Below are 7,717 nucleotides of genomic sequence, written 5' to 3'. Positions count from 1 at the left end.
AAAGGCAAACTCACTCCTTAAATGACCTTGCCCAGAAAGGACAACCAGCCTTTTCACTGTGCATCTTTTTGTAATTGTTTTCTTTCATTCAGTAGATCTGTCTTTTGTAACATAACTAGATAGCATGTCCTCTTCGTGGCTTAGTTGGCCTTATGGTGGAAGAGTGGAAGGAGGCGTGAAGAGAAAACCGGCAGCCTGCTGCCCCCTCGTGCCGGCTTCATTAACCCCCGTGTGATTTTCAACAGGCCGTGTGACCTCTCACTCATGGGTGTCCTTACCTGTAAAATAAGGGACTTGTTGGGCTTGGCCAACCCTTTCAGTTTTAAACTTCTGTTCCTTTATAATTCCATCCCTTGGTGAACTGATAACAGGTGAGTTTCTGCAGTGCAAGCGAGCGGCCACAGCCTGGCTAGGAGCTCCTGCGTGAGCACAGCAACTCTTCTTCCCTCCCCTGAGGTCTGCCAGCACAGACTTCACTCAGAGACGGCGAGGCCCAGAGGCAAGCAGAGCTTAGCAGCTGGGCAGCAAGAAAGCTGACACGTGGTGAGAAATTTCCATCAGGAACAGAAGAGAAAGGTTTTGCGGGGATCCAGCTCCTCAGCCCTACCGCAAAGCCCTCCCCAGCAAGGAAGGGCACTTCATAGTTCATGAAGCAGCCACCATCCCCACGAGGGGGGCAAGACAGGTCCTTATTTCCATTACATACTTAGTTTTTTAAAAATAAGCTCATGGTTCAAACATCAAAAATTACAAAGGCAGAGGGTGAAAAGCTTTCATCCCACCCTAGTCCCATTTTCCATATGAGGACAGGTGCTAAGAATCTGTGATTGCAAAGCAAGGGATGTAAACAGCCTGCCCGCACACGGGTGTGATTTTCCTGCGTTAGAGCCGCATGGGTGTGGGTGAAGCAAGGTCAGAGAGGTGGGCGCTGGAAGCTGAGGCGGGCCCCTGTGCAGGGGGCAAGCGGAGCAATGCTCGCCAGAGCCAAGCAGAGCGAGGCTTGTTGCAGCGTGCTGGGAAGTCACAGTGGCAGATGTGAGCCGAGCGCTACGATGCCTGAGCAGGCACTTTGTGAGCCAGAAGCCCAGGGTGTGGACACCAGCTTGGTCGGAGGCTCCAGAAATAGCAGCTACACACGCATCGCAAAATAGCCTGTGAGCCAGACTCCCTGCGCCGGTCAGATTCCTGCCACCCACGCGTGGATTCGTAGGGGTTTAGGATTGGGACAATGAGTGTGGCTAACCCACATGTCATTTAAACTCCAGTGAGGGGAAGTGAGGTAGTTTGTTAAAGTGGAATAGCCTTGCTTGCATATTTTAAATAAGAAAATATGTAGATATATTTATATATTCAAATATAATATATAATTTATATATTTATTTTATATAGAATATATTTATATGTATATTTCTATTATATATCTATATATCTATATTTTAACTTATATAATGCATGGGGGTGGGCAAAAATAGGTTTACAGTTATAACACAAATAAATAATACAATAATTAATAAATAATAATACAAGAATAAACTCCAGGCTTTGTGTTCTCACAACTATAAGCCTACTTTTGCTCACCCCTGTATATTATATACAACATGCAAAATATACCGTATATTTTAAATGCATATATAAAGTATATTTAAATAAGGAAATATATATATTTTTTCATATACTTTACTTTTTAGAGAAGTTTTAGGTTCACAGCAAAATTGAGCTGAAACTACAGAGAGTTCCCATATACCCCCGTCCCACACATGCACGGTCTCCCCCAGAGTGGTACATTTGTTACAACTGATAACCTACATTGACATGTCATTATCACCCCAAGTCCAGAGTTCACATTAGTGTTTCCTCTTGGCAGTGTACATTCTAAGGGCTGACAAGTATATTTTTTATTCTTGTTCTTAGAGTTATATGATCTCATTTCACTCTTCAATAACCCTACGAGGTAGATGCAATTATTACTCCCCCCCCCCCATTTAGACAAGAGACAACTGAGGCACAGTGAAGTTAAGTGACCTGTCCAAGGTCCCATAGCTAGTGAGTGTTGGGCCTGAACTTGAAACCAGGCGGTCTGACTCAGTGTGTTTTCAGCCGCTAGACTGCACCGCCTCTGCCTCGACTCCCTCGGCTCTTACACTCCCTTCCCCTCCCAGCCCCGCCTGCAGGTGGCGGTAAAGAGTCCCCTCTGCTCTTCCTGCGCCCGGCCTCCCCTCGGCCGCCCTGCCTGAGGAACCTTTGAGCAGCCTCTGCTGGTCTCCCAGAAGAAGCCTTGGGTGCTGAAGGGCAGGAGCTGTGGGTTAGCTCCGCCAGGAGCATGAAGGTTATTGGTGAGGGGGACAGAAGGGAAAAGGGAATAACTGAGAGGGAAAAGGGGGGGGGGGGTGCCATGGGACCAATCCCCTTGGAGACAGCTGACCAGGCAGTAGAGGACTTGGGTCTGGGTCACAGAAACAACCAGCCTTTTCACCCAGGCATTTACTTGTTATTCATAATCTCCTGTTATTTGGGGAGAAAACTGATAAATGAGAGAGAAAAGCCCTGTGGCTGATGACGGAAATGGAAGGTGTGGGAAAATTAAACCCGTGAGGCTTTTCTGGAGGTTCATGGTGTCATGTGCAATGTAACAGCTCACCTCAGTCTTCACCACGGAATCTTTAGTAAAATCTACATTATTTTTTAATAAAGCAAATGAAAAGAATTTTCTTTGGAGACGCTCGTATCTTCCCTCAAGGTGACTGAAAAGTTCTGGGGCCTAGAATACGGGGTTTGAATTTCACCGATCTGTACACATTTGGGGCCTAAGTGAGATTCGTTAACTAGAAGAAGAGTGCAGAGTGAGACACCCTATCTCTTTACACTCTAGTCAGCACGTCCAGCAAAGTCTTCAGAGTTTCCAGACTATCCATGAACAATTTTAAGAGAAAGTCATTTTCTTCTTTCCCCACATTATGTTTCTTTCCCTGCTAACTTTTTGCTAATGTGACTAAATTGAGAGAGTTGATTATTGTGGGAGGCTTGGAATCAACATGGAGTTTTTGGCTCATCAAACTCAAATTTAAGTCAACATTGCTACCTAATAGTTGCTTAATAGATTTGGGGAGTTACGAAGCCAAATTGTTAGGGAGCGAACCTTTTGGGATACAGCTGTTAGCAATCATCTAGTGTATATCGGATTTGGGGCATAACTGAAAAAATGTTTGAGGACTATGTCAGCCTACCTGGGCTTGCTTGACCTGTGAATTAAAAAAAAAAAAAAGAAGAAGAAGCAGCTTGGAAACAAGAATTTAAAAGGAAGCTTCATAATTAGGATCGAGGCTGACATTATGGTGTGAATTTTAGAAGAAAATGCTAGAGAGAGCTACAGCAAACTTGAGGGAATAGAAAAGAAGCAAGTTAACTGACTTTCTAATGAGCCAAATAATTTGTAAAAGTAACAATAGCAGTAAGTTTGAGGTGATGTGGTCTCAAAGGAAAGAGCCCATTTTAATGAATTGCTGCTCCGTCCATCCTTGGCCTGGTATCCCCCTGTGTCCGTCTCTTTTTGCAGCATGAAGCAACGAGCCTGGGAAAACTAACTGTTGAACTGATTTTAGAGACTATCTTTACCACTGTAGTGTTGCGTGTATGTGGCTTTCTGTATAATAACAGGAATATCAGGAAAATGGCTGAGATTGATTGCAACTGGTGATTTAATAGCCCTGAACTGAGAGTAATGTAGTAACAAAGATAATAAACGTGGTGGGGTGAGGAAAGAAAGTTGGGGGGGGGGGCAGCCATCAAGAAAGGGATTTAACAGAAAAAAAAAAATGCCAAAAGAAGAAATGGCAAGTTTTTGTAACCCTCGATAAATATGGATTATGTAGATATGTTTAATTTTATACCAGGGCATTTCACAAAAACTCAGAGAGACTTTTAATTGGTTTTGATTTCCAGAGAATACCCCTTGAGTTTTCTGTAAAATTTGCAAGATTTCCCCTCTGAGTTTCCATGATCGCCTTAAGCTTATTTCATGTATTTTATTGGAGTCAGAATAATAAATGAATGATTTGATTGTTAAAGTGCTAGACGAAGAGCCAGACAATAAGGAAGTCTGCATAAATTCAGAATTTTCTCTTTAATCAAAGGCTGGGTTGTGATCAGAGCTTTGGGGTTGGCACGTCTGAGTTAATACAAATGGAGGAATTAATTTTCCTGCCTGGTTAAGTGTTAGCCACAATTATACAGATTTCAAGGTGGATGAAAGTAACGAGCCTGATTTTGTATTAATCACACAAGAATGTGTTCATCCAAATGGCCTCCTGTCCCTCTGTTTACTCTGCCAAGATAAAAGCCTATGTTAAAGATGTGGCCATTATCCAGAATCATTTTTAAAGCCCTGTTTTGGAATTCACTTCAGTGCTTGAACCAGAGTCTTTTTTCATAATCTTGGCTGCTGCACACCTTCAACCTGTAGGGATGGGTTTGATATTTGGGGAACATCAAATAGCATTTGCAGCCAAATCTTGTAAACAAGGTGGGTGATAAAACTGGGTGAAACCCTTTGAAGTTAAAAATCAAATATGACTAAATATAACTATAGAATATTGACAATGATTAACTGGTAGCTTCAAAACCCTTAAATTAACTTTGAAATCAATTCCAATATAGGAGTAGCGTAGCCCAAGGTTTTGAGCAGATGCAGTGCCCCTGGAACATGTTAGTATAGAGCCTGCCAAGGTGACCAATCTAAAAGGGATTACACCAATTTAGATGTTTGTTTAAAAAAAAAAATCAATCGAATCACTTTATGGGCTTAGTGAAATGTAGTAGGAAGAACATGAGCAATGAGAGACATATGGGTCTCCCTCCACCCCTTTTGGCGCTGAGTGACCTTGGACAATTTATTTAAGCTGTCTGAGCTTATGCTTCAAAATTAGCAAGTGGAGAGAATAATTTCCATTGGGACTGTTGTGAGGGTTCAAAACATAGTATGTAAAGCGCCATATATACTGGTCTGCACATAGTACAAGGTTTGTGATTATTATTTGATGGATTTATTTATACCTAGCCTTATTTCAAAGCAGATTAAAAAGAACTTAAGTGCTTGTTTTCTGTCCCTACATAACCTTATTTGGGAAAGGGTAGCATTAATAAATGTACCATGTCCTCAAGTCATTTATATTAACATTGTTTTAATTTTTTCATTTTAAATACTATGTTAACTATATCTATTAAATACTAATTATCGTGTGTGCAGAAAATGCACCAATGACTGTTAAATAGCACTTATAATGTATCAGATACTATTCTAAGTATTTTATATATATTCACTTGTATCATCCAATAATCCTGTAATGTAGGTAATATTACTATCGCCATTTTAGAAATGATAAAATTGAAGCATTTGCTATGAGTAAGTTAACTATAGTCAGTTAGCTAGTAAGCAATGAAACCAGGAAGCAAATTCAGGCTGTCTGTTGCTCACACCTGTCCCCTTAACCACTACAATACCTCACTAAGTATAGTAGATGATTAGATGATCCTTTAAGGATCAATTTGATATCTGAAGAATGTCAAGCACCATTCAGGGCTAACTCTTATAAATAAAGAAGGAGTTAATCCTTTGAGGTAAAAAATCAAATATGATTAAATATGACTATAGATTATTGAGAACGATTCACTGGTAACTTAAAATCCCATAAATTAACTTTGAAAGCTGTTCCAATAAGGGAGTGGTCAATGCATTTTGAGCAAAGGCCTTGAAACATCTATGTACAGAGTCTACCAAGGCTTGTTGAGAAGAATCAGGACCCACCCACCTGTGTTGAGCGGGTGCTAGAAGGCAAATTCAGCTGCATGCTGCATGTATGGATGAAAGTTTAGTCCCGAAAGCTATTCACCGTCTTTAAGGGATATGGCAACCGTCAACAACTGGCCAAACAGACAAGCTGTTGACATTCTTGATCCAGAAAATGGGGTATCCGAGGAATGAGGGAGTCAACACTGGGGCAGTGTGTCCACAGGGGACAACCCAAATCACAGGGTGGAAGATCAGGGTCCAGATCCTAACTCTTGGGGGAGGGCCTACGCTAGGTCTAACGTTAGGATTGTGTGGAGGCTGGGAACGGGCTGAGCCTGCAGCTGATGGACTAGGGCAGTAGCAGGTCAAGCAGCCTCTGCTGTGGGAAGCAGAGAGGTGTAGGGGCTGGGGCACAGGCAGGCGGGCTTTTGTGGCCTTTATGCTTCCCGGGGGGATTTCCTCCATCAGCTCCCTGATGCCATGAGCCTGTGGAGAGGAGTGGGTGGACCTGGGAAGACTCAGCAGCGCCTGGGGCAGTGTTTCCCCTTAGGGTGCCACCTTCATGATTTTCACTATAGCTGTCCTATTTCTTGTTTTACACTTTTCTTTAATTGGACTAGTTATTGATTTATCTTGTTGTCATCCACTAACACGAGTATTACACCTTTGGTATCAGCTAGGGTCCCAGCAGGAAACAGAAAGGGCACTCAACTAAGGTAACATGCAGAGAGACTGAGCGTTGACTAGAGGGACTATTTACAAAGGTGTGGACTTCGTGGGAATCCCACCACCCCTACTACTCATAAGCCTGAAGAGAAGGGGACAGAGCCATCGGGTGAAACCACGTGGAAAGGGCCACCTGACAGGGGCTATGCCTTCCCTACAAGGGACACTGCCAGCCCGTGGCAATTTTGTAGGGAGGGAAGTGGGAGAATAAGTATCCCAACCCCAATCTCCTTCCTCTCTCTGATGTCCCAACAGAGCTCCCCACTGGCCAAACCCACAGAAGCCAGAGGAACAAGGAGCTATCAATGCAGCCAGAAGAGGCCAATGTCACAGGGCACAGCGCTGGGTGGAGGAGGTATGCAGTGGACCTGGAGTGGGAAACTGAAGGTGGCCGGCTCACACGTCTTCATCTAAGTGGGCTAGGGTCAAGGACACAGCCCTGAGGTCCAACCACAGAGACCTCTCTCAGGTTGACATCTAACCGTTCAGCAACATTCCTTGGGTTCAGGTACTCAATTCCCTCTGAAACCATTACCAGTACTATCTGTCACGCCATGCGTTACAATTTCAGGCACAAAAGGTATTAGGGGAAATGAAATTCCATTTTGCTGAGGCAAGATGTTCTGTGTGAGGAGGGTTTTTCCGTGTGAGCCTATTTAAACTGAAAATGATTTTAAGAAGGACTAATGTGTGTTCCGTATCCACCTTGGCTCCCATCCAGGATCACTAAATTTAACTTCCAAATGAATCAAAGGGGATTAGGCTTTAATGAACTATGTTATCCTCTCTTGTTAATAGATGCACTGTGTTTAGAAGAGCTGATTTGAGTGGGGTTCCTGATGTCCGCTGAATTCCCTATAGATGTTTCACAATTGATCTACCTCATGGAAAGAAAACATATTTAAAGGGTAGAGAAGATAGATAAGAATACCTATGCAGATTGTGTGTGTGTGTGTGTGTGTGTATACACTACATCCAGGGCATATTCTTACTTGGCAATCTCAACTGTTTGTTGCTATGGAAATTAATATATCACCACAGTCCCAGCATCATTAGTGGCCCCTCCAATGGCTTGGTGGCAGATGTCATGTTGACTGGAACAGTACATGTACAGATGAAACAACAGGCTGCAGTTCTGTTTCAACGAACAGGACTTTTCTTACAACTCCAGTGGGGGGGGGGGGGGGAGATGAGGCCCATTCATTA

Source organism: Miniopterus natalensis, chromosome 12 (genome assembly GCF_054644295.1).
Source record: "Miniopterus natalensis isolate mMinNat1 chromosome 12, mMinNat1.hap1, whole genome shotgun sequence".
Taxonomy (NCBI): domain Eukaryota; kingdom Metazoa; phylum Chordata; class Mammalia; order Chiroptera; family Miniopteridae; genus Miniopterus; species Miniopterus natalensis.
This window is presented reverse-complemented; position numbering follows the sequence as displayed.